General features: G+C 43.6%; 1 non-coding gene across 1 annotated transcript; it reads left to right on the top strand.

The window, feature by feature from the left end:
* Positions 1-4,397: 4,397 nt before the first annotated feature.
* TRNAR-UCU (transfer RNA arginine (anticodon UCU)) lies at positions 4,398-4,482 on the top strand. Its single transcript is given in 2 exon segments — positions 4,398-4,434; positions 4,447-4,482. It is a non-coding gene; the product is annotated as a tRNA-Arg (tRNA).
* Positions 4,483-8,387: the final 3,905 nt, after the last annotated feature.

Here is an 8,387-nt window from a genome sequence, read left to right as displayed (position 1 = left end):
TCACAGCTAGCTCTGCAGCAGCTGATCTATTAATAGAGCTACACAGAATTAACATTGTCTGTAGAATTAACATTGTACTCACTTGTAGGAGTGATTTGGCATGATTGCTCATGTCCCCCCAACTCCTCAAGACACTGCCCTTGGGAATTACTCCTACCTACCCAAATATACTTGAGAGAACAGAACATGTATTAGTCCAACAACAACCATAAATAAGACAATTGGAAGAGGTTCTTAACAGCAGTCTTCCTGCCGGCAGCCTAACAAACAAAGAGGGGCAATTCTCCAGTGCCCTGATAGTCACATGGAGATTACAGCCCCCACTGAGGAAAAAGCAGAGATGCAGAAGCATCTACAACGTGAAGCACTTATCTTCATGCTAAGAAAATTACTAAAAAAAAAATAATCAAATTGTAAATGACCAAAAGAAACCCTCCCTGACAGAGTTCTTTTTGGGATCCTCAGGCCCTGTGCATCCCAGCATTTTTCCCACCAGTTTGAAGAATGCTTTCTCTTGCCGCACTACACAGATGAATCATTATAGCAGTAGGATTGTAATAATCCCCACTTGAAGGGAGAGAAAGAGAACCACCTGAAATGTACATATTGTTTAACGGTCCCATTTAGGTAATCTATACATGACAACCTCTTTCTCTGTAGTCTTCTATGATCTCTTGCTCTCAGCAAGTGTATTTACTATAAAGGTTCTTAGAGAAAGATGATGGTACTCCCAACAAATATCTGTGGAAGCTCTGTAAATCTGGAAATTGACTTTCTAATAAATTCACGGAAGCTCAAACCTTACCAAAATTAATTGGATATACAGTACATAGTGATTTTTTTTTCATAATGACGGAAGTTAATGCTGAAACCCAAGTTGTAAGAAGTTTCTTGAAGAACACTTCAATTTCATAATTAATTTCTAGATTTTGGTTTTAATCAATGGAAGAGTCCTATAGGATGGTGCTTTTTTTGGCCTGCCATTGATGCACTTTGCTGTCTTGTGTCAATGTATTCCTACCTCAGTTTCTCCTCATATTTAAAATGAGCAAAATGGCACCTAGCTGAGCCTAGTGAAAATTTTCCAAGTGCCAGTAACTAAAACCAGCACACCTGTACTCCAGGAAACTTCTACTCCGTGAAACAGAGCACAAAGTTGAAGAGGAGCTAAGATGAAAGCCAGCTTGCAACAGAAGTGGACTTCAGCCGGCCCCGGAAGAGGGAAAGTCCAAAGGACCGACCCAGCTCCAGGCGCCAGCAAAGGTTAATCTGATCTGTTGTTTCTGCCTAGCAGAGCACATTTCGTTAGCTCACGAACCGAGAGCTGTGCTGTTTCTCATGCAGCAGCTCCACCTGCTGTCCAAAAGGAAAGGTGGACTTTGCACTGGGACTACATTTACAGAATAAAAAAGGAAACTGACTTGAATGATTTGAAATATCTCTGGAAAATTTCTAAACGCTTCCCCAGTCAGTCCTCCTGCATAAACGGAACCAACAGCCAGCCTTTACCTACCTGTGTAAACCAAGTAACCACAAGGAAAATATGAAAGGAAATAACAATCATATGAGTGTCAGGATTATTAATGCATACAGCTTCAGAACTAGTTTTCTCACAGCGAACTCTGATTCTTCACTATCTGCAATCAGTTAGTTCTGTGCTGTCCAAAGGTACCACGTTACCAAATCACACTGGTGAGGTACTGACTCACTTCACCCCACAATAAACGTGCCCAGGTATTCACAAACTACAAGATGTTTATGGGGATTCTTAGTTACTTACAAGGGGTTTATTCGAGTTGCACAAACTTAAATTTAAGCTTATTATTCTAAGATCAACTCAATTCCTAAAAACAAAAGTTCTGTTTCTTCTGTGCAGTGCAGGGCCTTGAGGACTCAAACTTTCCACACTTTGCATTCCTTTACCAGGAGCACTATGAAGAGTTCTGTCCACAACAGAACAGTTGGGGCAAGATCATGTGGACCCAGAGCTTGTAAATTCAATCAGACCTACTCTGAATCTTGTATAACTTAGTGATTCTTGGTCTGTGTTCACAACTGCTCTGGCTCCACTAGAGTTTGTTAGCTTGGGAGGTATACCTCCAATATGGTACTTGCTGTAACTACTGAACCCTTCCAGTAAACCCCCCAGGTTCTGGGCAGCATTGCAGGAGCTATTTAATAATCAGCCAGCTCATGAGCTTTGCTCACTGCTGGCCACAGGCACGCTAGCTGACTTCACGCGAATCACGAGGCGTACTACCAGTGTGCCTTCATTACCTGAGTCACCTTGGTTACTCATTACACTTGGTATCTCAGCCCTTGATGCAATGGCTAGTGGATTGTGTATCCTAATCAGCTTATTTTACATCGATTTGATTAGCTTCCTGGTTCCTCAGATTTTAGGGTGCACTGATTTTCACGTTTTTCTCCACTCTTACGGATACTGATACTTTTAAATTATCAAGTGAAACACGAGATTCTCACAAAACTGTTTTATGGTATAACCTAGCCCAGGGCACTACAGAGCAGATCTCCTTCCAGCCCTGCCTGCTCTGGCCCCAGCTGGCTCCCCTGGGCCCTCCAGCACGGCCTGGTGCCTGGCAGCCTTGTGCCCCCTCCCCAGGCTTGGCAGGGGCGGCCGCAGGAGAGCCAAGCTGGGGAGTCACCCAGCAGCAGAAAGCCATAGGCTTCGGCTGGGCTTAGAATTCAGTTTTGGGGCGGGTTAAAGACAGAATAACCTCATGCTCTTGTCTTTTGGGGTTTCTAATATGCCTACTCTTGATTTAAAAAAATAACATCAAAGACTTGTTTCAGACCATAATTACAGCTTTAAAGGGAAAATCTTGTTTTACTGAATCTACTGTGATTTTTACTGTGATTTCAGAACACATATAGTTCAGTCATGACTCCCTTAATATATTTAGTAATAGGCATTCACAGTATTCACAGCAATGATCCAAGTATACTGTAATGTTTTCACCCACATTGAAAATATTGTCATGTAATAGAATATTATTTCCCTAATTTATTTTCTTTGTTGTTCTTTCCATTTACAAGGGTTTTTTTAAGGTCTCCAAAATATTCTCAGTTGCTAATTTCCACGTGTGATTCCCACATCCCATTTCTCTACCTGTCGACTCACAATAAGTTGCTGCAGTGTCTAGCAGAGATTGCATGGACACGTTTTTATTGGTCACCTATGTCTTGTCTTTCAGATTCCCACACAGTTTTTTTGTCTCATGTGGCACTGGAAAGCCAGAAAAATGCTGCAGTGCATGGGATGCCCAGTAAACATTACCACAGTTTTCTAGATTCCTGCAATTCAGATGCTATTGTTTAAAAAAGAACAAAACAACCCAACTAAAACCAAAACCCCCATGTTTAGACTGTTCCTAAAAACCTACAATGCTGGAAATGGCCCATGTTAAAATAACTTGGTTCCAAATAACTTTGGAACTCACCCAGTGTAGTTTCCATATCCTTGATGCTATGACTGAAAGTTTTTGGTTTTTGTTGTCTGATATATTCATGTGTACTTCAGAAGTGGAGTGCTGTTAAAAGCACATTATAAATAATTGCAGTATGAGAAATGTTCGTATTTGTTAAAGCAAAATAATTTTATCTAATTCATCAATGTTATCACCTTCATCCGTGTAAAAAGACCCAGTCCTATAAGGACTTCCTTATGCAAATTTATGGACGTTTGGAGGAACAGTTACCCAATATAAGGCAATTGTGGAATATAATTATATTCCCCCCAAACATAAGGATTAATACTGAAAACGCCCAAGTGAGATGACAGCAAATATTTTATTTTAATTACTGATGAACTTAAAGAAGTCAGTCTTTCACAAGAAATAACGACGTAGCCCTATGGTGAGCGCCTAACAGCAACCTATGGGCCCCACTCGGGACCTGGCCGTGGGCAGCGCTCAAGCAGCACGTAGAGGCTGCCTGGAAATTCGTTTGTACAGCGGCTTATAAGACTAAGCCTGTTCATACCGGTAAGAAGAGGAGAGGGAGAGGAGAGGGAGAGGAGAGGGAGAGGAGAGGAGAGGAGAGGAGAGGAGAGGGAGAGGGAGAGGGAGAGGGAGAGGGAGAGGGAGAGGGAGAGGGAGAGGGAGAGGGAGAGGGAGAGGAGAGGAGAGGAGAGGAGAGGAGAGGAGAGGAGAGGAGAGAAGAGAAGAGAAGAGAAGAGAAGAGAAGAGAAGAGAAAAGAAAAGAAAAGAAAAGAAAAGAAAAGAAAAGAAAAGAAAAGAAGGAGAGTACCCACCGCCCGCGCGTGGACCACCGCCCACCCTCGGCCCCGGCCCCTTCCAACGGCCGTAGGCGGGGGGCGCCGGCCGGGGGGCGTCGCGCGCAGGCTCTACGGGCGGTGTGCAAAGAATCCAACAGGTGGCTCCGTGGCGCAATGGATAGCGCATTGGACTTCTAGAGGGTGAAGGGATTCAAAGGTTCCGGGTTCGAGTCCCGGCGGAGTCGCGTCTTCTCTTTTACCCCCCCCCGCGCTTTTGGCGGAAATCTTTTTACGCCGCTATCCCGTCCCTTACCTCTCTGCCGGAACAATCGGGTCGGCCGACCTGGCGCTTCCCGGCGGCCGGCTCCCGGCGGCGAGGCTCTCCGGGCCCGCCTCCCGGCGTGCCTGACGGAGAGTGGGGAAGGCTGGGAGCAGGCGGAGTCAACGGCACCAGCCTCCACCGAGCGTGGCAGCGGACCGGCCGTCTGCGCTCCGACGTCCGCTCGGCCCCAGCGGCATTAAGATGGTTAACCGCCAGCGAGAAAGGTGGAGGGCCGAGGATGGGCGCCGCCGCGAGTGGCCGCTTGCCTCCGAGCCGGCGGGAGAAGGGCTCTCCTCCTCCTTCTCCTCCTTGTCCCGTCGTCTGCCCTCAGGGAACGACCGCCGTCGGCGCGCGGTGAGGGAGCGCCGGGGCGCGCGTGGCGCCCGCTGCAGCCCTCCCCAGCGGGCAGGGCCCGTCCGGCAGCAGCCTGCAGCGGAGGGGAGGAGGGCAGCCCTCCGACAGCCGGCTCTCCGCCTCCGCACGCAACGAGTTTCTTAATACGTACAAAAGAAAAGCCAGCGAGCAAACCCCTGCAACAGCAACAACTCCGGCAAATTTGTCAGTATCTACAAACCAGCCTACTCATGCCGTTAGGCTTCTAGGACAGTCTTCAGAAAGTAAGTTTACTTGAAAATAAGACTGTGTCTTTCCCGGAGGCACTTCAGTGATGGTCCACGATACGTTTCTGGTTATTTTCAAGTAACAAAACAAGCCCACAAAATGCAGTAGACAGAACTGAAGCATTTAACACTCGAGTGGATACCATCTTTTCCTCCTAACTTACACATACCTCTAGACAGAAGATGCAGAGCCATTTTAACAACAACAATCAAATTTTAAAAATTGTGTGGTAAAACACAAAACGGGAGCAGCACTAAACAAACCTTGGTTTTGCTCAGGATTGAATAAATTATAAATTCATCTGAGTCATGATTTTATTCAATTTGTGGGGTTTTTTATCAATTATTTTTAATCCTGAATGTGACTACAGCCTCTTTTTCAGACTGTACTAATGTTTATTTAAAAGCAATAAAGGAAAAATCCACATAATTGAAATGAAACACACCATCAGAAACATTAACTATCACTGTTTTGCAGCACAGCAACCCACTCAAGAATGCCATCTAGCTATAAAATATATCTATCTCTTTACAGAAACGTCAAACTTTCTCAGAAGTTGCAGATAAATAGCAAAACCAAAACCTCTCTACATTAACCTGATAAAAAGCAACTAAATCAAATGACAGAAGACAAAATGTTCCTCCTTGTTTGGTCACTTCCAGCAGTGCATTTCAGTCCAAATACTATTTCCCTTTGTATTTTTTGTATTTAAGCGTAGCTTCATAAAATTTGCTTAGTTGCAAGTGAAAAAAATCTGAAGGCTTTTACATATACGTTTGCATGTTGCAAGCACTATTTACATAATAGATACTCTAAAAATGCATAAGTTAGTTAAGGGCTACAGTCCAAAAGAAAAAGAGAAAATTGCAGGTTCAAGGAGCAGGGCATTTCCTAGAGGTAAGCACGGAGACACCTCTCCTGCGACACTGGAGGTGTAATGTTCTGATGTGAACCTGAGTGGGAAAGTATAGGGACACAATTCCACAAAATATTTGTATGAAGAGGGTTTTGAGGAAAATGTTGCACAGACAACATACTTATAGTATTTCAGAATGCATCAAGAGAATCAGGAGAAAAAAATTCAAGACTTATAGCAAGTGATATAAATTGGACAGATGCTGCTTGCTACAAATTTATGGAGTAATGAAAAAAAGAAAGCAATGTGAAGGCAAAAAGGCAGTCTAATAATCAATAATAATCCTTCTATCTGACTGGGTACAAAGAACTTTTTTGCCGTGAGGACAGTCAAGCAGCGGAGCTCTGGGAGATGTGCAGTCTCCACCCTTGTAGGTTTTCAAAACCTGATTGTATAAAGCCCCGAGCAACCTGGTCTAACCCTGCTTTGAGCAGGAGGCTGGGCAGGACAAGCTCTCATGGTCCCTTCCAACCTGCGTCATGGCAGGATTCCAAGTCTCAGCAAGACTTACCTAGGTAGGCTCCTGTGATAAAGACAGGACTTTTTAAAAATTAAGACATCAAAAACAGTTTTATCACATGGAAAATAGCAATGGTAAGAAGATAGCTTCAGTTTTAAGGAGACCAAGTTGATTGCAAAGAGATTAAAGACACCCCAAAGAAGGAAAAAGGAAGAACTGTGAACAGTGAGAGCACGACAGAAGAAAGTGAGAAGTCTTTTACTTCTGTTCCTATGAAAAGAGCTAAAATCCCCAAAGACAAAAAGAAATGTTGTAAATATGTTTCCTTTTACTTTCCCTTTTGCACATAATTCAGCCTAGCCTGTCAGTATGGTTGGCCTTAAGTAAGGAAGCTTAGATAGTAGAATTGCTAACGAGCATTCTTTATTTGAAGGAAACCTACGTATGGTCTTTCCCCCCCTCCTAACAATAATCATTAGAGTAAGAATGCTTTGCCTGTGTTAAATCCTTGGTTAGCTGAGATAGTTGCAATGTAGATAAAAAGGAATTCTTCAGGCCCTGTGTCCCTGGAAAGGGCTGATAAGGAGAAACTACACAAGAGCCACCTGGTTTTGGATATGCAAGGAAGGTATGAGCGAGACAAAGATGGACTGAGCATGTGTAAAGACAAAGTTCAGTCAGCGGTCAGAGTGATGAAGACTACTGACTTCCTCCAACGACCACCAGAGGATCCCTAACGACCACCTAAGGACTTAAGTACGCATGCGTCAGAGACATTTACATATATTAATGAGTTCCAAGAAATCTCATGTTTATCTAAATTAATCTTATGAATATGTATGATTTTGCAACATATAACCTCTGCGATCTTGCTTGTTTGTCGGAGCACTTATGGTGGAGCGATCCCCAGTGCTGCCCCGCGCTGTAATAAAGGATGCCTGCTTAACAGTAACTCCGTTGCTATTGAGTTTCATTTCGGGAACAGTCTGAAACCCCAATTCACCTGTTGGGAGATTTGGATTTTCAAGGGTAGTCTCCACGAATTTTGCTTCACTAAACTAACCACGCCTACTAGTGGTACCACACCAGCAACACCTCAGCCCCTGTCAGCCTAATCCCTTTTCTTTATACCCTTTTGACTGCGACATCTAGGAGATGGACTGTGAACTCACTGGGCTGTACAACCATTGGATAGTCTCTGCCCCCAGGGCAAGAAGAAAAAGGAATATTGGCAAAACCAAGGGGAGCATAGAGAAACAGGAGAAAGGAATTATTACTGTCCGCACAAAACATTCCAATGATGCACAAAACATTCCAATGACATCCAAAACAGCAATAGGTGCATATATAAAAAACCCCAACATGGTACCTACTGCCCTTTAATCTCCGGAAAATTTCTTGTTCATAATGGTTTACGTCAATAAAGGCAAAATTACAAATTAACACAAATATTTCTGACAGCCATTAAAAGAAAATATTACTTGCATTTATAAGCAAAGTTTCTCAAACGATGCTAGGGTTTCACAAATAATTTTTTAATGTATTTGAGTATTTTCAGAGAAACCTGATAATCTGATAAGCTTATACAATCACATGGTGCATTTTGTTTTTACTCTCTCCCCAGCAACTTAAACCTTAGGTCAATCAAATTTAATTGAAAGGTAAAGGAGTCCACAATACTACCTGCCTATGCTTTTATGTAAAGCGGTGGTTAAGAAAAGGTACACTAAGTAGTGCCTTAACTAAAAGAGGCTGAAGCCCAAACTCAGGCAATAGCTGACTGGCAAGCCGGCAAACAACCCCCAAGTACTACGCTGCAGCCCAGCGAACA

Source organism: Mycteria americana, chromosome 7, assembly GCF_035582795.1.
Source record: "Mycteria americana isolate JAX WOST 10 ecotype Jacksonville Zoo and Gardens chromosome 7, USCA_MyAme_1.0, whole genome shotgun sequence".
Lineage (NCBI taxonomy): Eukaryota > Metazoa > Chordata > Aves > Ciconiiformes > Ciconiidae > Mycteria > Mycteria americana.
Note: the sequence above shows the minus strand (reverse complement) of the source record. Positions and strands in the feature narration are given on the sequence as shown.